Source organism: Hemibagrus wyckioides, linkage group LG08 (assembly GCF_019097595.1).
Source record: "Hemibagrus wyckioides isolate EC202008001 linkage group LG08, SWU_Hwy_1.0, whole genome shotgun sequence".
Classification (NCBI taxonomy): Eukaryota; Metazoa; Chordata; class Actinopteri; order Siluriformes; family Bagridae; genus Hemibagrus; species Hemibagrus wyckioides.
Genome location: NC_080717.1, coordinates 23,272,002 through 23,293,393, shown reverse-complemented (window position 1 = coordinate 23,293,393; position 21,392 = coordinate 23,272,002). Strand labels below are relative to the sequence as shown.

General features: G+C 40.8%; 23 non-coding genes across 23 annotated transcripts; all 23 read right to left on the bottom strand.

Annotated features, from left to right (window-relative positions):
• Positions 1-506: 506 nt before the first annotated feature.
• LOC131358623 (U2 spliceosomal RNA) lies at positions 507-697 on the bottom strand. The gene has a single exon (XR_009205570.1). It is a non-coding gene; the product is annotated as a U2 spliceosomal RNA (small nuclear RNA).
• A 630-nt stretch (positions 698-1,327) lies between these two features.
• Positions 1,328-1,518, bottom strand: LOC131358621 (U2 spliceosomal RNA). Its single transcript, XR_009205568.1, has one exon. It is a non-coding gene; the product is annotated as a U2 spliceosomal RNA (small nuclear RNA).
• A 665-nt stretch (positions 1,519-2,183) lies between these two features.
• LOC131358620 (U2 spliceosomal RNA) lies at positions 2,184-2,374 on the bottom strand. The gene has a single exon (XR_009205567.1). It is a non-coding gene; the product is annotated as a U2 spliceosomal RNA (small nuclear RNA).
• Positions 2,375-3,241: 867 nt separating this feature from the next.
• Positions 3,242-3,432, bottom strand: LOC131358619 (U2 spliceosomal RNA). The gene has a single exon (XR_009205566.1). It is a non-coding gene; the product is annotated as a U2 spliceosomal RNA (small nuclear RNA).
• An 868-nt stretch (positions 3,433-4,300) lies between these two features.
• LOC131358618 (U2 spliceosomal RNA) lies at positions 4,301-4,491 on the bottom strand. The gene has a single exon (XR_009205565.1). It is a non-coding gene; the product is annotated as a U2 spliceosomal RNA (small nuclear RNA).
• A 694-nt stretch (positions 4,492-5,185) lies between these two features.
• Positions 5,186-5,376, bottom strand: LOC131358617 (U2 spliceosomal RNA). The gene has a single exon (XR_009205564.1). It is a non-coding gene; the product is annotated as a U2 spliceosomal RNA (small nuclear RNA).
• A 593-nt stretch (positions 5,377-5,969) lies between these two features.
• Positions 5,970-6,160, bottom strand: LOC131358616 (U2 spliceosomal RNA). Its single transcript, XR_009205563.1, has one exon. It is a non-coding gene; the product is annotated as a U2 spliceosomal RNA (small nuclear RNA).
• Positions 6,161-6,854: 694 nt separating this feature from the next.
• LOC131358615 (U2 spliceosomal RNA) lies at positions 6,855-7,045 on the bottom strand. Its single transcript, XR_009205562.1, has one exon. It is a non-coding gene; the product is annotated as a U2 spliceosomal RNA (small nuclear RNA).
• Positions 7,046-7,744: 699 nt separating this feature from the next.
• On the bottom strand, positions 7,745-7,935 carry LOC131358614 (U2 spliceosomal RNA). Its single transcript, XR_009205561.1, has one exon. It is a non-coding gene; the product is annotated as a U2 spliceosomal RNA (small nuclear RNA).
• Positions 7,936-8,627: 692 nt separating this feature from the next.
• Positions 8,628-8,818, bottom strand: LOC131358612 (U2 spliceosomal RNA). The gene has a single exon (XR_009205560.1). It is a non-coding gene; the product is annotated as a U2 spliceosomal RNA (small nuclear RNA).
• Positions 8,819-9,506: 688 nt separating this feature from the next.
• Positions 9,507-9,697, bottom strand: LOC131358666 (U2 spliceosomal RNA). The gene has a single exon (XR_009205612.1). It is a non-coding gene; the product is annotated as a U2 spliceosomal RNA (small nuclear RNA).
• Positions 9,698-10,391: 694 nt separating this feature from the next.
• LOC131358611 (U2 spliceosomal RNA) lies at positions 10,392-10,582 on the bottom strand. Its single transcript, XR_009205559.1, has one exon. It is a non-coding gene; the product is annotated as a U2 spliceosomal RNA (small nuclear RNA).
• Positions 10,583-11,366: 784 nt separating this feature from the next.
• LOC131358609 (U2 spliceosomal RNA) lies at positions 11,367-11,557 on the bottom strand. The gene has a single exon (XR_009205557.1). It is a non-coding gene; the product is annotated as a U2 spliceosomal RNA (small nuclear RNA).
• Positions 11,558-12,245: 688 nt separating this feature from the next.
• Positions 12,246-12,436, bottom strand: LOC131358608 (U2 spliceosomal RNA). The gene has a single exon (XR_009205556.1). It is a non-coding gene; the product is annotated as a U2 spliceosomal RNA (small nuclear RNA).
• Positions 12,437-13,131: 695 nt separating this feature from the next.
• On the bottom strand, positions 13,132-13,322 carry LOC131358607 (U2 spliceosomal RNA). Its single transcript, XR_009205555.1, has one exon. It is a non-coding gene; the product is annotated as a U2 spliceosomal RNA (small nuclear RNA).
• A 609-nt stretch (positions 13,323-13,931) lies between these two features.
• Positions 13,932-14,122, bottom strand: LOC131358683 (U2 spliceosomal RNA). The gene has a single exon (XR_009205629.1). It is a non-coding gene; the product is annotated as a U2 spliceosomal RNA (small nuclear RNA).
• Positions 14,123-14,809: 687 nt separating this feature from the next.
• Positions 14,810-15,000, bottom strand: LOC131358606 (U2 spliceosomal RNA). Its single transcript, XR_009205554.1, has one exon. It is a non-coding gene; the product is annotated as a U2 spliceosomal RNA (small nuclear RNA).
• A 609-nt stretch (positions 15,001-15,609) lies between these two features.
• On the bottom strand, positions 15,610-15,800 carry LOC131358598 (U2 spliceosomal RNA). The gene has a single exon (XR_009205546.1). It is a non-coding gene; the product is annotated as a U2 spliceosomal RNA (small nuclear RNA).
• A 687-nt stretch (positions 15,801-16,487) lies between these two features.
• Positions 16,488-16,678, bottom strand: LOC131358699 (U2 spliceosomal RNA). Its single transcript, XR_009205644.1, has one exon. It is a non-coding gene; the product is annotated as a U2 spliceosomal RNA (small nuclear RNA).
• A 670-nt stretch (positions 16,679-17,348) lies between these two features.
• On the bottom strand, positions 17,349-17,539 carry LOC131358697 (U2 spliceosomal RNA). Its single transcript, XR_009205642.1, has one exon. It is a non-coding gene; the product is annotated as a U2 spliceosomal RNA (small nuclear RNA).
• Positions 17,540-18,287: 748 nt separating this feature from the next.
• Positions 18,288-18,478, bottom strand: LOC131358700 (U2 spliceosomal RNA). The gene has a single exon (XR_009205645.1). It is a non-coding gene; the product is annotated as a U2 spliceosomal RNA (small nuclear RNA).
• Positions 18,479-19,412: 934 nt separating this feature from the next.
• On the bottom strand, positions 19,413-19,603 carry LOC131358597 (U2 spliceosomal RNA). Its single transcript, XR_009205545.1, has one exon. It is a non-coding gene; the product is annotated as a U2 spliceosomal RNA (small nuclear RNA).
• A 934-nt stretch (positions 19,604-20,537) lies between these two features.
• On the bottom strand, positions 20,538-20,728 carry LOC131358652 (U2 spliceosomal RNA). Its single transcript, XR_009205598.1, has one exon. It is a non-coding gene; the product is annotated as a U2 spliceosomal RNA (small nuclear RNA).
• Between the last annotated feature and the right edge of the window lie 664 nt (positions 20,729-21,392).

The window sequence follows — 21,392 nt, the reverse complement described above, 5'->3', positions numbered from 1 at the left end:
ACACGTGGACGAGGAGCAGCTGATAGTGGTGAGCACATCGTGGCGATGATAGGCTAGGGGTAAGTGGCATTTGCTGGTCACATGCACTTTCCATATTAGGCTAAGTCAGTCAGTAATAATAATAAGTGAGTAACAAAGTAAGTCAGTAAGTCAGTCAGTAATAAAATACGTCAGTCAGTAAGTAAGTAATAAGAAAGTAATAAGTGAGTAACAAAGTAAGTCAGTAAATAAGTCAGTCAGTAATAAAGGATGTCAGTCAGTCAGTAAGTAAGTAATAAGAAAGTAATAAGTGAGTAACAAAGTAAGTCAGTAAATAAGTCAGTCAGTAATAAAGGATGTCAGTCAGTAAGTAAGAAATAAGAAAGTAAAAAGTGAGCAACAAAGTGAATAAGTAAGTAATAAGAACGTAATAAGTGAATAACAAAGCAAGCAAGTAAGTCAGTAATAAGAATACATTAAGTAATGAAGTAAGTAAGTTTTTTTTTTTTCTACTTTTTTACATTAGAAAATGGTGCACCAAGCCTGGAAGTACTGCAATACCAGGCCGATGCGTGGATCGGACGGAGCAAGCCCCTTTTCCAGCTCCCAGCTCTAAAAATCCGTTTAATATAGAGCCCTCATATAGAGGGCGTATCAGATATTAAACTGATAAGAACAGATACTACACTTGATCTTAGCCAAAAGGCCGAGAAGCGATAACTTGTTATTCCCCTTGCTTGGCGGACAGCCCATAGCCCCGCTTTCCGAGGCTTACGGAAGCCCCAATGAAGGAATCGGGGCCACCCCCAGCTGTTGACCTGAATATGGGGGAGGGGGGTGTTGACGAGGAACAGCTGACAGTGGTGAGCACAGCCTGGCGATGATTAGCAAGGGAACATGGGTGGGGACACGTGGACGAGGAGCAGCTGATAGTGGTGAGCACATCGTGGCGATGATAGGCTAGGGGTAAGTGGCATTTGCTGGTCACATGCACTTTCCATATTACGCTAAGTCAGTCAGTAAGTAAGTAATAAGAAAGTAATAAGTGAGTAACAAAGTAAGTCAGTAAATAAGTCAGTCAGTAATAAAGGATGTCAGTCAGTCAGTAAGTAAGTAATAAGAAAGTAATAAGTGAGTAACAAAGTAAGTCAGTAAATAAGTCAGTCAGTAATAAAGGATGTCAGTCAGTAAGTAAGAAATAAGAAAGTAAAAAGTGAGCAACAAAGTGAATAAGTAAGTAATAAGAACGTAATAAGTGAATAACAAAGCAAGCAAGTAAGTCAGTAATAAGAATACATTAAGTAATGAAGTAAGTAAGTTTTTTTTTTTTCTACTCTTTTACATTAGAAAATGGTGCACCAAGCCTGGAAGTACTGCAATACCAGGCCGATGCGTGGATCGGACGGAGCAAGCCCCTTTTCCAGCTCCCAGCTCTAAAAATCCGTTTAATATAGAGCCCTCATATAGAGGGCGTATCAGATATTAAACTGATAAGAACAGATACTACACTTGATCTTAGCCAAAAGGCCGAGAAGCGATAACTTGTTATTCCCCTTGCTTGGCGGACAGCCCATAGCCCCGCTTTCCGAGGCTTACGGAAGCCCCAATGAAGGAATCGGGGCCACCCCCAGCTGTTGACCTGAATATGGGGGAGGGGGGTGTTGACGAGGAACAGCTGACAGTGGTGAGCACAGCCTGGCGATGATTAGCAAGGGAACATGGGTGGGGACACGTGGACGAGGAGCAGCTGATAGTGGTGAGCACATCGTGGCGATGATAGGCTAGGGGTAAGTGGCATTTGCTGGTCACATGCACTTTCCATATTAGGCTAAGTCAGTCAGTAATAATAATAAGTGAGTAACAAAGTAAGTCAGTAAGTCAGTCAGTAATAAAATACGTCAGTCAGTAAGTAAGTAATAAGAAAGTAATAAGTGAGTAACAAAGTAAGTCAGTAAATAAGTCAGTCAGTAATAAAGGATGTCAGTCAGTCAGTAAGTAAGTAATAAGAAAGTAATAAGTGAGTAACAAAGTAAGTCAGTAAATAAGTCAGTCAGTAATAAAGGATGTCAGTCAGTAAGTAAGAAATAAGAAAGTAAAAAGTGAGCAACAAAGTGAATAACAAAGCAAGCAAGTAAGTCAGTAATAAGAATATGTTAAGTAATGAAGTAAGTAAGTTTTTTTTTTTTCTACTTTTTTACATTAGAAAATGGTGCACCAAGCCTGGAAGTACTGCAATACCAGGCCGATGCGTGGATCGGACGGAGCAAGCCCCTTTTCCAGCTCCCAGCTCTAAAAATCCGTTTAATATAGAGCCCTCATATAGAGGGCGTATCAGATATTAAACTGATAAGAACAGATACTACACTTGATCTTAGCCAAAAGGCCGAGAAGCGATAACTTGTTATTCCCCTTGCTTGGCGGACAGCCCATAGCCCCGCTTTCCGAGGCTTACGGAAGCCCCAATGAAGGAATCGGGGCCACCCCCAGCTGTTGACCTGAATATGGGGGAGGGGGGTGTTGACGAGGAACAGCTGACAGTGGTGAGCACAGCCTGGCGATGATTAGCAAGGGAACATGGGTGGGGACACGTGGACGAGGAGCAGCTGATAGTGGTGAGCACATCGTGGCGATGATAGGCTAGGGGTAAGTGGCATTTGCTGGTCACATGCACTTTCCATATTAGGCTAAGTCAGTCAGTAATAATAATAAGTGAGTAACAAAGTAAGTCAGTAAGTCAGTCAGTAATAAAATACGTCAGTCAGTAAGTAAGTAATAAGAAAGTAATAAGTGAGAAACAAAGTAAGTCAGTAAATAAGTCAGTCAGTAATAAAGGATGTCAGTCAGTCAGTAAGTAAGTAATAAGAAAGTAATAAGTGAGTAACAAAGTAAGTCAGTAAATAAGTCAGTCAGTAATAAAGGATGTCAGTCAGTCAGTAAGTAAGTAATAAGAAAGTAATAAGTGAGTAACAAAGTAAGTCAGTAAATAAGTCAGTCAGTAATAAAGGATGTCAGTCAGTCAGTAAGTAAGTAATAAGAAAGTAATAAGTGAGTAACAAAGTAAGTCAGTAAATAAGTCAGTCAGTAATAAAGGATGTCAGTCAGTAAGTAAGAAATAAGAAAGTAAAAAGTGAGCAACAAAGTGAATAAGTAAGTAATAAGAACGTAATAAGTGAATAACAAAGCAAGCAAGTAAGTCAGTAATAAGAATACATTAAGTAATGAAGTAAGTAAGTTTTTTTTTTTTCTACTCTTTTACATTAGAAAATGGTGCACCAAGCCTGGAAGTACTGCAATACCAGGCCGATGCGTGGATCGGACGGAGCAAGCCCCTTTTCCAGCTCCCAGCTCTAAAAATCCGTTTAATATAGAGCCCTCATATAGAGGGCGTATCAGATATTAAACTGATAAGAACAGATACTACACTTGATCTTAGCCAAAAGGCCGAGAAGCGATAACTTGTTATTCCCCTTGCTTGGCGGACAGCCCATAGCCCCGCTTTCCGAGGCTTACGGAAGCCCCAATGAAGGAATCGGGGCCACCCCCAGCTGTTGACCTGAATATGGGGGAGGGGGGTGTTGACGAGGAACAGCTGACAGTGGTGAGCACAGCCTGGCGATGATTAGCAAGGGAACATGGGTGGGGACACGTGGACGAGGAGCAGCTGATAGTGGTGAGCACATCGTGGCGATGATAGGCTAGGGGTAAGTGGCATTTGCTGGTCACATGCACTTTCCATATTAGGCTAAGTCAGTCAGTAATAATAATAAGTGAGTAACAAAGTAAGTCAGTAAGTCAGTCAGTAATAAAATACGTCAGTCAGTAAGTAAGTAATAAGAAAGTAATAAGTGAGTAACAAAGTAAGTCAGTAAATAAGTCAGTCAGTAATAAAGGATGTCAGTCAGTCAGTAAGTAAGTAATAAGAAAGTAATAAGTGAGTAACAAAGTAAGTCAGTAAATAAGTCAGTCAGTAATAAAGGATGTCAGTCAGTCAGTAAGTAAGTAATAAGAAAGTAATAAGTGAGTAACAAAGTAAGTCAGTAAATAAGTCAGTCAGTAATAAAGGATGTCAGTCAGTCAGTAAGTAAGTAATAAGAAAGTAATAAGTGAGTAACAAAGTAAGTCAGTAAATAAGTCAGTCAGTAATAAAGGATGTCAGTCAGTAAGTAAGAAATAAGAAAGTAAAAAGTGAGCAACAAAGTGAATAAGTAAGTAATAAGAACGTAATAAGTGAATAACAAAGCAAGCAAGTAAGTCAGTAATAAGAATACATTAAGTAATGAAGTAAGTAAGTTTTTTTTTTTTTCTACTCTTTTACATTAGAAAATGGTGCACCAAGCCTGGAAGTACTGCAATACCAGGCCGATGCGTGGATCGGACGGAGCAAGCCCCTTTTCCAGCTCCCAGCTCTAAAAATCCGTTTAATATAGAGCCCTCATATAGAGGGCGTATCAGATATTAAACTGATAAGAACAGATACTACACTTGATCTTAGCCAAAAGGCCGAGAAGCGATAACTTGTTATTCCCCTTGCTTGGCGGACAGCCCATAGCCCCGCTTTCCGAGGCTTACGGAAGCCCCAATGAAGGAATCGGGGCCACCCCCAGCTGTTGACCTGAATATGGGGGAGGGGGGTGTTGACGAGGAACAGCTGACAGTGGTGAGCACAGCCTGGCGATGATTAGCAAGGGAACATGGGTGGGGACACGTGGACGAGGAGCAGCTGATAGTGGTGAGCACATCGTGGCGATGATAGGCTAGGGGTAAGTGGCATTTGCTGGTCACATGCACTTTCCATATTAGGCTAAGTCAGTCAGTAATAATAATAAGTGAGTAACAAAGTAAGTCAGTAAGTCAGTCAGTAATAAAATACGTCAGTCAGTAAGTAAGTAATAAGAAAGTAATAAGTGAGTAACAAAGTAAGTCAGTAAATAAGTCAGTCAGTAATAAAGGATGTCAGTCAGTCAGTAAGTAAGTAATAAGAAAGTAATAAGTGAGTAACAAAGTAAGTCAGTAAATAAGTCAGTCAGTAATAAAGGATGTCAGTCAGTAAGTAAGAAATAAGAAAGTAAAAAGTGAGCAACAAAGTGAATAAGTAAGTAATAAGAACGTAATAAGTGAATAACAAAGCAAGCAAGTAAGTCAGTAATAAGAATACATTAAGTAATGAAGTAAGTAAGTTTTTTTTTTTCTACTCTTTTACATTAGAAAATGGTGCACCAAGCCTGGAAGTACTGCAATACCAGGCCGATGCGTGGATCGGACGGAGCAAGCCCCTTTTCCAGCTCCCAGCTCTAAAAATCCGTTTAATATAGAGCCCTCATATAGAGGGCGTATCAGATATTAAACTGATAAGAACAGATACTACACTTGATCTTAGCCAAAAGGCCGAGAAGCGATAACTTGTTATTCCCCTTGCTTGGCGGACAGCCCATAGCCCCGCTTTCCGAGGCTTACGGAAGCCCCAATGAAGGAATCGGGGCCACCCCCAGCTGTTGACCTGAATATGGGGGAGGGGGGGTGTTGACGAGGAGCAGCTGATAGTGGTGAGCACATCGTGGCGATGATAGGCTAGGGGTAAGTGGCATTTGCTGGTCACATGCACTTTCCATATTAGGAAAGTCAGTCAGTAATAATAATAAGTGAGTAACAAAGTAAGTCAGTAAGTCAGTCAGTAATAAAATACGTCAGTCAGTAAGTAAGTAATAAGAAAGTAATAAGTGAGTAACAAAGTAAGTCAGTAAATAAGTCAGTCAGTAATAAAGGATGTCAGTCAGTCAGTAAGTAAGTAATAAGAAAGTAATAAGTGAGTAACAAAGTAAGTCAGTAAATAAGTCAGTCAGTAATAAAGGATGTCAGTCAGTAAGTAAGAAATAAGAAAGTAAAAAGTGAGCAACAAAGTGAATAACAAAGCAAGCAAGTAAGTCAGTAATAAGAATACATTAAGTAATGAAGTAAGTAAGTTTTTTTTTTTTCTACTCTTTTACATTAGAAAATGGTGCACCAAGCCTGGAAGTACTGCAATACCAGGCCGATGCGTGGATCGGACGGAGCAAGCCCCTTTTCCAGCTCCCAGCTCTAAAAATCCGTTTAATATAGAGCCCTCATATAGAGGGCGTATCAGATATTAAACTGATAAGAACAGATACTACACTTGATCTTAGCCAAAAGGCCGAGAAGCGATAACTTGTTATTCCCCTTGCTTGGCGGACAGCCCATAGCCCCGCTTTCCGAGGCTTACGGAAGCCCCAATGAAGGAATCGGGGCCACCCCCAGCTGTTGACCTGAATATGGGGGAGGGGGGTGTTGACGAGGAACAGCTGACAGTGGTGAGCACAGCCTGGCGATGATTAGCAAGGGAACATGGGTGGGGACACGTGGACGAGGAGCAGCTGATAGTGGTGAGCACATCGTGGCGATGATAGGCTAGGGGTAAGTGGCATTTGCTGGTCACATGCACTTTCCATATTAGGCTAAGTCAGTCAGTAATAATAATAAGTGAGTAACAAAGTAAGTCAGTAAGTCAGTCAGTAATAAAATACGTCAGTCAGTAAGTAAGTAATAAGAAAGTAATAAGTGAGTAACAAAGTAAGTCAGTAAATAAGTCAGTCAGTAATAAAGGATGTCAGTCAGTCAGTAAGTAAGTAATAAGAAAGTAATAAGTGAGTAACAAAGTAAGTCAGTAAATAAGTCAGTCAGTAATAAAGGATGTCAGTCAGTAAGTAAGAAATAAGAAAGTAAAAAGTGAGCAACAAAGTGAATAAGTAAGTAATAAGAACGTAATAAGTGAATAACAAAGCAAGCAAGTAAGTCAGTAATAAGAATACATTAAGTAATGAAGTAAGTAAGTTTTTTTTTTTCTACTCTTTTACATTAGAAAATGGTGCACCAAGCCTGGAAGTACTGCAATACCAGGCCGATGCGTGGATCGGACGGAGCAAGCCCCTTTTCCAGCTCCCAGCTCTAAAAATCCGTTTAATATAGAGCCCTCATATAGAGGGCGTATCAGATATTAAACTGATAAGAACAGATACTACACTTGATCTTAGCCAAAAGGCCGAGAAGCGATAACTTGTTATTCCCCTTGCTTGGCGGACAGCCCATAGCCCCGCTTTCCGAGGCTTACGGAAGCCCCAATGAAGGAATCGGGGCCACCCCCAGCTGTTGACCTGAATATGGGGGAGGGGGGGTGTTGACGAGGAACAGCTGACAGTGGTGAGCACAGCCTGGCGATGATTAGCAAGGGAACATGGGTGGGGACACGTGGACGAGGAGCAGCTGATAGTGGTGAGCACATCGTGGCGATGATAGGCTAGGGGTAAGTGGCATTTGCTGGTCACATGCACTTTCCATATTACGCTAAGTCAGTCAGTAATAATAATAAGTGAGTAACAAAGTAAGTCAGTAAGTCAGTCAGTAATAAAATACGTCAGTCAGTAAGTAAGTAATAAGAAAGTAATAAGTGAGTAACAAAGTAAGTCAGTAAATAAGTCAGTCAGTAATAAAGGATGTCAGTCAGTCAGTAAGTAAGTAATAAGAAAGTAATAAGTGAGTAACAAAGTAAGTCAGTAAATAAGTCAGTCAGTAATAAAGGATGTCAGTCAGTAAGTAAGAAATAAGAAAGTAAAAAGTGAGCAACAAAGTAAGTGAGTAAGTAAGTAATAAGAACGTAATAAGTGAATAACAAAGCAAGCAAGTAAGTCAGTAATAAGAATACATTAAGTAATGAAGTAAGTAAGTTTTTTTTTTTCTACTCTTTTACATTAGAAAATGGTGCACCAAGCCTGGAAGTACTGCAATACCAGGCCGATGCGTGGATCGGACGGAGCAAGCCCCTTTTCCAGCTCCCAGCTCTAAAAATCCGTTTAATATAGAGCCCTCATATAGAGGGCGTATCAGATATTAAACTGATAAGAACAGATACTACACTTGATCTTAGCCAAAAGGCCGAGAAGCGATAACTTGTTATTCCCCTTGCTTGGCGGACAGCCCATAGCCCCGCTTTCCGAGGCTTACGGAAGCCCCAATGAAGGAATCGGGGCCACCCCCAGCTGTTGACCTGAATATGGGGGAGGGGGGTGTTGACGAGGAACAGCTGACAGTGGTGAGCACAGCCTGGCGATGATTAGCAAGGGAACATGGGTGGGGACACGTGGACGAGGAGCAGCTGATAGTGGTGAGCACATCGTGGCGATGATAGGCTAGGGGTAAGTGGCATGCTGGCCACATGCACTTTCCATATTACGCTAAGTCAGTCAGTAATAATAATAAGTGAGTAACAAAGTAAGTCAGTAAGTCAGTCAGTAATAAAATACGTCAGTCAGTAAGTAAGTAATAAGAAAGTAATAAGTGAGTAACAAAGTAAGTCAGTAAATAAGTCAGTCAGTAATAAAGGATGTCAGTCAGTCAGTAAGTAAGTAATAAGAAAGTAATAAGTGAGTAACAAAGTAAGTCAGTAAATAAGTCAGTCAGTAATAAAGGATGTCAGTCAGTAAGTAAGAAATAAGAAAGTAAAAAGTGAGCAACAAAGTGAATAAGTAAGTAATAAGAACGTAATAAGTGAATAACAAAGCAAGCAAGTAAGTCAGTAATAAGAATACATTAAGTAATGAAGTAAGTAAGTTTTTTTTTTTCTACTTTTTTACATTAGAAAATGGTGCACCAAGCCTGGAAGTACTGCAATACCAGGCCGATGCGTGGATCGGACGGAGCAAGCCCCTTTTCCAGCTCCCAGCTCTAAAAATCCGTTTAATATAGAGCCCTCATATAGAGGGCGTATCAGATATTAAACTGATAAGAACAGATACTACACTTGATCTTAGCCAAAAGGCCGAGAAGCGATAACTTGTTATTCCCCTTGCTTGGCGGACAGCCCATAGCCCCGCTTTCCGAGGCTTACGGAAGCCCCAATGAAGGAATCGGGGCCACCCCCAGCTGTTGACCTGAATATGGGGGAGGGGGGGTGTTGACGAGGAACAGCTGACAGTGGTGAGCACAGCCTGGCGATGATTAGCAAGGGAACATGGGTGGGGACACGTGGACGAGGAGCAGCTGATAGTGGTGAGCACATCGTGGCGATGATAGGCTAGGGGTAAGTGGCATTTGCTGGCCACATGCACTTTCCATATTACGCTAAGTCAGTCAGTAATAATAATAAGTGAGTAACAAAGTAAGTCAGTCAGTAATAAAATACGTCAGTCAGTAAGTAAGTAATAAGAAAGTAATAAGTGAGTAACAAAGTAAGTCAGTAAATAAGTCAGTCAGTAATAAAGGATGTCAGTCAGTCAGTAAGTAAGTAATAAGAAAGTAATAAGTGAGTAACAAAGTAAGTCAGTAAATAAGTCAGTCAGTAATAAAGGATGTCAGTCAGTAAGTAAGAAATAAGAAAGTAAAAAGTTAGCAAAAAAGTGAGTAAGTAAGTAATAAGAACGTAATAAGCGAATAACAAAGCAAGCAAGTAAGTCAGTAACAAGAATACATTAAGTAATGAAGTAAGTAAGTTTTTTTTTTTTCTACTCTTTTACATTAGAAAACGGTGCACCATGCCTGGAAGTACTGCAATACCAGGCCGATGCGTGGATCGGACGGAGCAAGCCCCTTTTCCAGCTCCCAGCTCTAAAAATCCGTTTAATATAGAGCCCTCATATAGAGGGCGTATCAGATATTAAACTGATAAGAACAGATACTACACTTGATCTTAGCCAAAAGGCCGAGAAGCGATAACTTGTTATTCCCCTTGCTTGGCGGACAGCCCATAGCCCCGCTTTCCGAGGCTTACGGAAGCCCCAATGAAGGAATCGGGGCCACCCCCAGCTGTTGACCTGAATATGGGGGAGGGGGGTGTTGACGAGGAACAGCTGACAGTGGTGAGCACAGCCTGGCGATGATTAGCAAGGGAACATGGGTGGGGACACGTGGACGAGGAGCAGCTGATAGTGGTGAGCACATCGTGGCGATGATAGGCTAGGGGTAAGTGGCATTTGCTGGCCACATGCACTTTCCATATTACGCTAAGTCAGTCAGTAATAATAATAAGTGAGTAACAAAGTAAGTCAGTAAGTCAGTCAGTAATAAAATACGTCAGTCAGTAAGTAAGTAATAAGAAAGTAATAAGTGAGTAACAAAGTAAGTCAGTAAATAAGTCAGTCAGTAATAAAGGATGTCAGTCAGTCAGTAAGTAAGTAATAAGAAAGTAATAAGTGAGTAACAAAGTAAGTCAGTAAATAAGTCAGTCAGTAATAAAGGATGTCAGTCAGTAAGTAAGAAATAAGAAAGTAAAAAGTGAGCAACAAAGTGAGTAAGTAAGTAATAAGAACGTAATAAGCGAATAACAAAGCAAGCAAGTAAGTCAGTAACAAGAATACATTAAGTAATGAAGTAAGTAAGTTTTTTTTTTTCTACTCTTTTACATTAGAAAATGGTGCACCAAGCCTGGAAGTACTGCAATACCAGGCCGATGCGTGGATCGGACGGAGCAAGCCCCTTTTCCAGCTCCCAGCTCTAAAAATCCGTTTAATATAGAGCCCTCATATAGAGGGCGTATCAGATATTAAACTGATAAGAACAGATACTACACTTGATCTTAGCCAAAAGGCCGAGAAGCGATAACTTGTTATTCCCCTTGCTTGGCGGACAGCCCATAGCCCCGCTTTCCGAGGCTTACGGAAGCCCCAATGAAGGAATCGGGGCCACCCCCAGCTGTTGACCTGAATATGGGGGAGGGGGGTGTTGACGAGGAACAGCTGACAGTGGTGAGCACAGCCTGGCGATGATTAGCAAGGGAACATGGGTGGGGACACGTGGACGAGGAGCAGCTGATAGTGGTGAGCACATCGTGGCGATGATAGGCTAGGGGTAAGTGGCATTTGCTGGCCACATGCACTTTCCATATTACGCTAAGTCAGTCAGTAATAATAATAAGTGAGTAACAAAGTAAGTCAGTCAGTAATAAAATACGTCAGTCAGTAAGTAAGTAATAAGAAAGTAATAAGTGAGTAACAAAGTAAGTCAGTAAATAAGTCAGTCAGTAATAAAGGATGTCAGTCAGTCAGTAAGTAAGTAATAAGAAAGTAATAAGTGAGTAACAAAGTAAGTCAGTAAATAAGTCAGTCAGTAAATAAGTCAGTCAGTAATAAAGGATGTCAGTCAGTCAGTAAGTAAGTAATAAGAAAGTAATAAGTGAGTAACAAAGTAAGTCAGTAAATAAGTCAGTCAGTAATAAAGGATGTCAGTCAGTAAGTAAGAAATAAGAAAGTAAAAAGTGAGCAACAAAGTGAGTAAGTAAGTAATAAGAACGTAATAAGTGAATAACAAAGCAAGTAAGTCAGTAACAAGAATACATTAAGTAATGAAGTAAGTAAGTTTTTTTTTTTCTACTTTTTTACATTAGAAAATGGTGCACCAAGCCTGGAAGTACTGCAATACCAGGCCGATGCGTGGATCGGACGGAGCAAGCCCCTTTTCCAGCTCCCAGCTCTAAAAATCCGTTTAATATAGAGCCCTCATATAGAGGGCGTATCAGATATTAAACTGATAAGAACAGATACTACACTTGATCTTAGCCAAAAGGCCGAGAAGCGATAACTTGTTATTCCCCTTGCTTGGCGGACAGCCCATAGCCCCGCTTTCCGAGGCTTACGGAAGCCCCAATGAAGGAATCGGGGCCACCCCCAGCTGTTGACCTGAATATGGGGGAGGGGGGGTGTTGACGAGGAACAGCTGACAGTGGTGAGCACAGCCTGGCGATGATTAGCAAGGGAACATGGGTGGGGACACGTGGACGAGGAGCAGCTGATAGTGGTGAGCACATCGTGGCGATGATAGGCTAGGGGTAAGTGGCATTTGCTGGCCACATGCACTTTCCATATTACGCTAAGTCAGTCAGTAATAATAATAAGTGAGTAACAAAGTAAGTCAGTCAGTAATAAAATACGTCAGTCAGTAAGTAAGTAATAAGAAAGTAATAAGTGAGTAACAAAGTAAGTCAGTAAATAAGTCAGTCAGTAATAAAGGATGTCAGTCAGTCAGTAAGTAAGTAATAAGAAAGTAATAAGTGAGTAACAAAGTAAGTCAGTAAATAAGTCAGTCAGTAATAAAGGATGTCAGTCAGTAAGTAAGAAATAAGAAAGTAAAAAGTGAGCAACAAAGTGAATAAGTAAGTAATAAGAACGTAATAAGTGAATAACAAAGCAAGCAAGTAAGTGAGTAATAAGAATACATTAAGTAATGAAGTAAGTAAGTTTTTTTTTTTTCTACTCTTTTACATTAGAAAATGGTGCACCAAGCCTGGAAGTACTGCAATACCAGGCCGATGCGTGGATCGGACGGAGCAAGCCCCTTTTCCAGCTCCCAGCTCTAAAAATCCGTTTAATATAGAGCCCTCATATAGAGGGCGTATCAGATATTAAACTGATAAGAACAGATACTACACTTGATCTTAGCCAAAAGGCCGAGAAGCGATAACTTGTTATTCCCCTTGCTTGGCGGACAGCCCATAGCCCCGCTTTCCGAGGCTTACGGAAGCCCCAATGAAGGAATCGGGGCCACCCCCAGCTGTTGACCTGAATATGGGGGAGGGGGGTGTTGACGAGGAACAGCTGACAGTGGTGAGCACAGCCTGGCGATGATTAGCAAGGGAACATGGGTGGGGACACGTGGACGAGGAGCAGCTGATAGTGGTGAGCACATCGTGGCGATGATAGGCTAGGGGTAAGTGGCATTAGCTGGCCACATGCACTTTCCATATTACGCTAAGTCAGTCAGTAATAATAATAAGTGAGTAACAAAGTAAGTCAGTAAGTCAGTCAGTAATAAAATACGTCAGTCAGTAAGTAAGTAATAAGAAAGTAATAAGTGAGTAACAAAGTAAGTCAGTAAATAAGTCAGTCAGTAATAAAGGATGTCAGTCAGTCAGTAAGTAAGTAATAAGAAAGTAATAAGTGAGTAACAAAGTAAGTCAGTAAATAAGTCAGTCAGTAATAAAGGATGTCAGTCAGTAAGTAAGAAATAAGAAAGTAAAAAGTGAGCAACAAAGTGAATAAGTAAGTAATAAGAACGTAATAAGTGAATAACAAAGCAAGCAAGTAAGTCAGTAACAAGAATACATTAAGTAATGAAGTAAGTAAGTTTTTTTTTTTTCTACTCTTTTACATTAGAAAATGGTGCACCAAGCCTGGAAGTACTGCAATACCAGGCCGATGCGTGGATCGGACGGAGCAAGCCCCTTTTCCAGCTCCCAGCTCTAAAAATCCGTTTAATATAGAGCCCTCATATAGAGGGCGTATCAGATATTAAACTGATAAGAACAGATACTACACTTGATCTTAGCCAAAAGGCCGAGAAGCGATAACTTGTTATTCCCCTTGCTTGGCGGACAGCCCATAGCCCCGCTTTCCGAGGCTTACGGAAGCCCCAATGAAGGAATCGGGGCCACCCCCAGCTGTTGACCTGAATATGGGGGAGGGGGGTGTTGACGAGGAACAGCTGACAGTGGTGAGCACAGCCTGGCGATGATTAGCAAGGGAACATGGGTGGGGACACGTGGACGAGGAGCAGCTGATAGTGGTGAGCACATCGTGGCGATGATAGGCTAGGGGTAAGTGGCATTAGCTGGCCACATGCACTTTCCATATTACGCTAAGTCAGTCAGTAATAATAATAAGTGAGTAACAAAGTAAGTCAGTAAGTCAGTCAGTAATAAAATACGTCAGTCAGTAAGTAAGTAATAAGAAAGTAATAAGTGAGTAACAAAGTAAGTCAGTAAATAAGTCAGTCAGTAATAAAGGATGTCAGTCAGTAAGTAAGAAATAAGAAAGTAAAAAGTGAGCAACAAAGTGAATAAGTAAGTAATAAGAACGTAATAAGTGAATAACAAAGCAAGCAAGTAAGTCAGTAATAAGAATACATTAAGTAATGAAGTAAGTAAGTTTTTTTTTTTTCTACTCTTTTACATTAGAAAACGGTACACCATGCCTGGAAGTACTGCAATACCAGGCCGATGCGTGGATCGGACGGAGCAAGCCCCTTTTCCAGCTCCCAGCTCTAAAAATCCGTTTAATATAGAGCCCTCATATAGAGGGCGTATCAGATATTAAACTGATAAGAACAGATACTACACTTGATCTTAGCCAAAAGGCCGAGAAGCGATAACTTGTTATTCCCCTTGCTTGGCGGACAGCCCATAGCCCCGCTTTCCGAGGCTTACGGAAGCCCCAATGAAGGAATCGGGGCCACCCCCAGCTGTTGACCTGAATATGGGGGAGGGGGGTGTTGACGAGGAACAGCTGACAGTGGTGAGCACAGCCTGGCGATGATTAGCAAGGGAACATGGGTGGGGACACGTGGACGAGGAGCAGCTGATAGTGGTGAGCACATCGTGGCGATGATAGGCTAGGGGTAAGTGGCATTTGCTGGCCACATGCACTTTCCATATTACGCTAAGTCAGTCAGTAATAATAATAAGTGAGTAACAAAGTAAGTCAGTCAGTAATAAAATACGTCAGTCAGTAAGTAAGTAATAAGAAAGTAATAAGTGAGTAACAAAGTAAGTCAGTAAATAAGTCAGTCAGTAATAAAGGATGTCAGTCAGTCAGTAAGTAAGTAATAAGAAAGTAATAAGTGAGTAACAAAGTAAGTCAGTAAATAAGTCAGTCAGTAATAAAGGATGTCAGTCAGTAAGTAAGAAATAAGAAAGTAAAAAGTGAGCAACAAAGTGAATAAGTAAGTAATAAGAACGTAATAAGTGAATAACAAAGCAAGCAAGTAAGTGAGTAATAAGAATACATTAAGTAATGAAGTAAGTAAGTTTTTTTTTTTTCTACTCTTTTACATTAGAAAATGGTGCACCAAGCCTGGAAGTACTGCAATACCAGGCCGATGCGTGGATCGGACGGAGCAAGCCCCTTTTCCAGCTCCCAGCTCTAAAAATCCGTTTAATATAGAGCCCTCATATAGAGGGCGTATCAGATATTAAACTGATAAGAACAGATACTACACTTGATCTTAGCCAAAAGGCCGAGAAGCGATAACTTGTTATTCCCCTTGCTTGGCGGACAGCCCATAGCCCCGCTTTCCGAGGCTTACGGAAGCCCCAATGAAGGAATCGGGGCCACCCCCAGCTGTTGACCTGAATATGGGGGAGGGGGGTGTTGACGAGGAACAGCTGACAGTGGTGAGCACAGCCTGGCGATGATTAGCAAGGGAACATGGGTGGGGACACGTGGACGAGGAGCAGCTGATAGTGGTGAGCACATCGTGGCGATGATAGGCTAGGGGTAAGTGGCATTAGCTGGCCACATGCACTTTCCATATTACGCTAAGTCAGTCAGTAATAATAATAAGTGAGTAACAAAGTAAGTCAGTAAGTCAGTCAGTAATAAAATACGTCAGTCAGTAAGTAAGTAATAAGAAAGTAATAAGTGAGTAACAAAGTAAGTCAGTAAATAAGTCAGTCAGTAATAAAGGATGTCAGTCAGTAAGTAAGAAATAAGAAAGTAAAAAGTGAGCAACAAAGTGAATAAGTAAGTAATAAGAACGTAATAAGTGAATAACAAAGCAAGCAAGTAAGTCAGTAACAAGAATACATTAAGTAATGAAGTAAGTAAGTTTTTTTTTTTTCTACTCTTTTACATTAGAAAATGGTGCACCAAGCCTGGAAGTACTGCAATACCAGGCCGATGCGTGGATCGGACGGAGCAAGCCCCTTTTCCAGCTCCCAGCTCTAAAAATCTGTTTAATATAGAGCCCTCATATAGAGGGCGTATCAGATATTAAACTGATAAGAACAGATACTACACTTGATCTTAGCCAAAAGGCCGAGAAGCGATAACTTGTTATTCCCCTTGCTTGGCGGACAGCCCATAGCCCCGCTTTCCGAGGCTTACGGAAGCCCCAATGAAGGAATCGGGGCCACCCCCAGCTGTTGACCTGAATATGGGGGAGGGGGGTGTTGACGAGGAACAGCTGACAGTGGTGAGCACAGCCTGGCGATGATTAGCAAGGGAACATGGGTGGGGACACGTGGACGAGGAGCAGCTGATAGTGGTGAGCACATCGTGGCGATGATAGGCTAGGGGTAAGTGGCATTTGCTGGTCACATGCACTTTCCATATTAGGCTAAGTCAGTCAGTAATAATAATAAGTGAGTAACAAAGTAAGTCAGTCAGTAATAAAATACGTCAGTCAGTAAGTAAGTAATAAGAAAGTAATAAGTGAGTAACAAAGTAAGTCAGTAAATAAGTCAGTCAGTAATAAAGGATGTCAGTCAGTCAGAAAGTAAGTAATAAGAAAGTAATAAGTGAGTAACAAAGTAAGTCAGTAAATAAGTCAGTCAGTAATAAAGGATGTCAGTCAGTAAGTAAGAAATAAGAAAGTAAAAAGTGAGCAACAAAGGGAATAAGTAAGTAATAAGAACGTAATAAGTGAATAACAAAGCAAGCAAGTAAGTGAGTAATAAGAATACATTAAGTAATGAAGTAAGTAAGTTTTTTTTTTTTCTACTCTTTTACATTAGAAAATGGTGCACCAAGCCTGGAAGTACTGCAATACCAGGCCGATGCGTGGATCGGACGGAGCAAGCCCCTTTTCCAGCTCCCAGCTCTAAAAATCCGTTTAATATAGAGCCCTCATATAGAGGGGGTATCAGATATTAAACTGATAAGAACAGATACTACACTTGATCTTAGCCAAAAGGCCGAGAAGCGATAACTTGTTATTCCCCTTGCTTGGCGGACAGCCCATAGCCCCGCTTTCCGAGGCTTACGGAAGCCCCAATGAAGGAATCGGGGCCACCCCCAGCTGTTGACCTGAATATGGGGGAGGGGGGTGTTGACGAGGAACAGCTGACAGTGGTGAGCACAGCCTGGCGATGATTAGCAAGGGAACATGGGTGGGGACACGTGGACGAGGAGCAGCTGATAGTGGTGAGCACATCGTGGCGATGATAGGCTAGGGGTAAGTGGCATTAGCTGGCCACATGCACTTTCCATATTACGCTAAGTCAGTCAGTAATAATAATAAGTGAGTAACAAAGTAAGTCAGTAAGTCAGTCAGTAATAAAATACGTCAGTCAGTAAGTAAGTAATAAGAAAGTAATAAGTGAGTAACAAAGTAAGTCAGTAAATAAGTCAGTCAGTAAGTAAGTAATAAGAAAGTAATAAGTGAGTAACAAAGTAAGTCAGTAAATAAGTCAGTCAGTAATAAAGGATGTCAGTCAGTAAGTAAGAAATAAGAAAGTAAAAAGTGAGCAACAAAGTGAATAAGTAAGTAATAAGGACGTAATAAGTGAATAACAAAGCAAGCAAGTAAGTCAGTAATAAGAATACATTAAGTAATGAAGTAAGTAAGTATTTTTTTTTCTATTTTTTTACATTAAAAAATGGTGCACCAAGCCTGGAAGTACTGCAATACCAGGCCGATGCGTGGATCGGACGGAGCAAGCCCCTTTTCCAGCTCCCAGCTCTAAAAATCCGTTTAATATAGAGCTCTCATATAGAGGGCATATCAGATATTAAACTGATAAGAACAGATACTACACTTGATCTTAGCCAAAAGGCCGAGAAGCGATAACTTGTTATTCCCCTTGCTTGGCGGACAGCCCATAGCCCCGCTTTCCGAGGCTTACGGAAGCCCCAATGAAGGAATCGGGGCCACCCCCAGCTGTTGACCTGAATATGGGGGAGGGGGGGTGTTGACGAGGAACAGCTGACAGTGGTGAGCACAGCCTGGCGATGATTAGCAAGGGAACATGGGTGGGGACACGTGGACGAAGAGCAGCTGATAGTGGTGAGCACATCGTGGTGATGATAGGCTAGGGGTAAGTGGCATTTGCTGGTCACATGCACTTTCCATATTAGGCTAAGTCAGTCAGTAATAATAATAAGTCAGTAACAAAGTAAGTCAGTAAGTCAGTCAGTAATAAAATACGTCAGTCAGTAAGTAAGTAATAAGAAAGTAATAAGTGAGTAAAAAAGTAAGTCAGTAAATAAGTCAGTCAGTAATAAAGGATGTCAGTCAGTCAGTAAGTAAGTAATAAGAAAGTAAAAAGTGAGCAACAAAGTAAGTGAGTAAGTCAGTAAGTAAGTAATAAGAACGTAATAAGTGAGTAACAAAGTAAGTCAATAAATAAGTCAGTCAGTAATAAAGGATGTCAGTCAGTAAGTAAGAAATAAGAAAGTAAAAAGTGAGCAACAAAGTGAATAAGTAAGTAATAAGAACGCAATAAGTGAATAACAAAGCAAGCAAGTAAGTCAGTAATAAGAATACATTAAGTAATGAAGTAAGTAAGTTTTTTTTTTCTACTCTTTTACATTAGAAAATGGTGCACCAAGCCTGGAAGTACTGCAATACCAGGCCGAAGCGCGGATCGGACGGAGCAAGCCCCTTTTCCAGCTCCCAGCTCTAAAAATCCGTTTAATATAGAGCCCTCATATAGAGGGCGTATCAGATATTAAACTGATAAGAACAGATACTACACTTGATCTTAGCCAAAAGGCCGAGAAGCGATAACTTGTTATTCCCCTTGCTTGGCGGACAGCCCATAGCCCCGCTTTCCGAGGCTTACGGAAGCCCCAATGAAGGAATCGGGGCCACCCACAGCTGTTGACCTGAATATGGGGGAGGGGGGTGTTGACGAGGAACAGCTGACAGTGGTGAGCACAGCCTGGCGATGATTAGCAAGGGAACATGGGTGGGGACACATGGACGAGGAGCAGCTGATAGTGGTGAGCACATCGTGGCGATGATAGGCTAGGGGTAAGTGGCATTTGCTGGTCACATGCACTTTCCATATTAGGCTAAGTCAGTCAGTAATAATAATAAGTGAGTAACAAAGTAAGTCAGTCAGTAATAAAATACGTCAGTCAGTAAGTAAGTAATAAGAAAGTAATAAGTGAGTAACAAAGTAAGTCAGTAAATAAGTCAGTCAGTAATAAAGGATGTCAGTCAGTCAGTAAGTAAGTAATAAGAAAGTAATAAGTGAGTAACAAAGTAAGTCAGTAAATAAGTCAGTCAGTAATAAAGGATGTCAGTCAGTAAGTAAGAAATAAGAAAGTAAAAAGTGAGCAACAAAGTAAGTGAGTAAGTAAGTAATAAGAACGTAATAAGTGAATAACAAAGCAAGCAAGTAAGTCAGTAATAATAATAAGTGAGTAACAAAGTAAGTCAGTAAGTCAGTCAGTAATAAAATACGTCAGTCAGTAAGTAAGTAATAAGAAAGTAATAAGTGAGTAACAAAGTAAGTCAGTAAATAAGTCAGTCAGTAATAAAGGATGTCAGTCAGTAAGTAAGAAATAAGAAAGTAAAAAGTGAGCAACAAAGTGAATAAGTAAGTAATAAGAACGTAATAAGTGAATAACAAAGCAAGCAAGTAAGTCAGTAATAAGAATACATTAAGTAATGAAGTAAGTAAGTTTTTTTTTTTTCTACTCTTTTACATTAGAAAATGGTGCACCAAGCCTGGAAGTACTGCAATACCAGGCCGATGCGTGGATCGGACGGAGCAAGCCCCTTTTCCAGCTCCCAGCTCTAAAAATCTGTTTAATATAGAGCCCTCATATAGAGGGCGTATCAGATATTAAACTGATAAGAACAGATACTACACTTGATCTTAGCCAAAAGGCCGAGAAGCGATAACTTGTTATTCCCCTTGCTTGGCGGACAGCCCATAGCCCCGCTTTCCGAGGCTTACGGAAGCCCCAATGAAGGAATCGGGGCCACCCCCAGCTGTTGACCTGAATATGGGGGAGGGGGGTGTTGACGAGGAACAGCTGACAGTGGTGAGCACAGCCTGGCGATGATTAGCAAGGGAACATGGGTGGGGACACGTGGACGAGGAGCAGCTGATAGTGGTGAGCACATCGTGGCGATGATAGGCTAGGGGTAAGTGGCATTTGCTGGTCACATGCACTTTCCATATTAGGCTAAGTCAGTCAGTAATAATAATAAGTGAGTAACAAAGTAAGTCAGTCAGTAATAAAATACGTCAGTCAGTAAGTAAGTAATAAGAAAGTAATAAGTGAGTAACAAAGTAAGTCAGTAAATAAGTCAGTCAGTAATAAAGGATGTCAGTCAGTCAGTAAGAAAATAATAAGAAAGTAATAAGTGAGTAACAAAGTAAGTCAGTAAATAAGTCAGTCAGTAATAAAGGATGTCAGTCAGTAAGTAAGAAATAAGAAAGTAAAAAGTGAGCAACAAAGTAAGTGAGTAAGTAAGTAATAAGAACGTAATAAGTGAATAACAAAGCAAGCAAGTAAGTCAGTAATAATAATAAGTGAGTAACAAAGTAAGTCAGTAAGTCAGTCAGTAATAAAATACGTCAGTCAGTAAGTAAGTAATAAGAAAGTAATAAGTGAGTAACAAAGTAAGTCAGTAAATAAGTCAGTCAGTAATAAAGGATGTCAGTCAGTAAGTAAGAAATAAGAAAGTAAAAAGTTAGCAAAAAAGTGAGTAAGTAAGTAATAAGAACGTAATAAGCGAATAACAAAGCAAGCAAGTAAGTCAGTAACAAGAATACATTAAGTAATGAAGTAAGTAAGTTTTTTTTTTTTCTACTTTTTTACATTAGAAAACGGTGCACCATGCCTGGAAGTACTGCAATACCAGGCCGATGCGTGGATCGGACGGAGCAAGCCCCTTTTCCAGCTCCCAGCTCTAAAAATCTGTTTAATATAGAGCCCTCATATAGAGGGCATATCAGATATTAAACTGATAAGAACAGATACTACACTTGATCTTAGCCAAAAGGCCGAGAAGCGATAACTTGTTATTCCCCTTGCTTGGCGGACAGCCCATAGCCCCGCTTTCCGAGGCTTACGGAAGCCCCAATGAAGGAATCGGGGCCACCCCTAGCTGTTGACCTGAATATGGGGGAGGGGGGGTGTTGACGAGGAACAGCTGACAGTGGTGAGCACAGCCTGGCGATGATTAGCAAGGGAACATGGGTGGGGACACATGGACTAGGAGCAGCTGATAGTGGTGAGCACATCGTGGCGATGATAGGCTAGGGGTAAGTGGCATTTGCTGGTCACATGCACTTTCCATATTAGGATAAGTCAGTCAGTAATAATAATAAGTGAGTAACAAAGTAAGTCAGTCAGTAATAAAATACGTCAGTCAGTAAGTAAGTAATAAGAAAGTAATAAGTGAGTAACAAAGTAAGTCAGTAAATAAGTCAGTCAGTAATAAAGGATGTCAGTCAGTCAGTAAGTAAGTAATAAGAAAGTAATAAGTCAGTAAATAAGTCAGTCAGTAATAAAGGATGTCAGTCAGTAAGTAAGAAATAAGAAAGTAAAAAGGGAGCAACAAAGTGAGTAAGTAAGTAATAAGAACGTAATAAGTGAATAACAAAGCAAGTAAGTCAGTAACAAGAATACATTAAGTAATGAAGTAAGTAAGTTTTTTTTTTTCTACTTTTTTACATT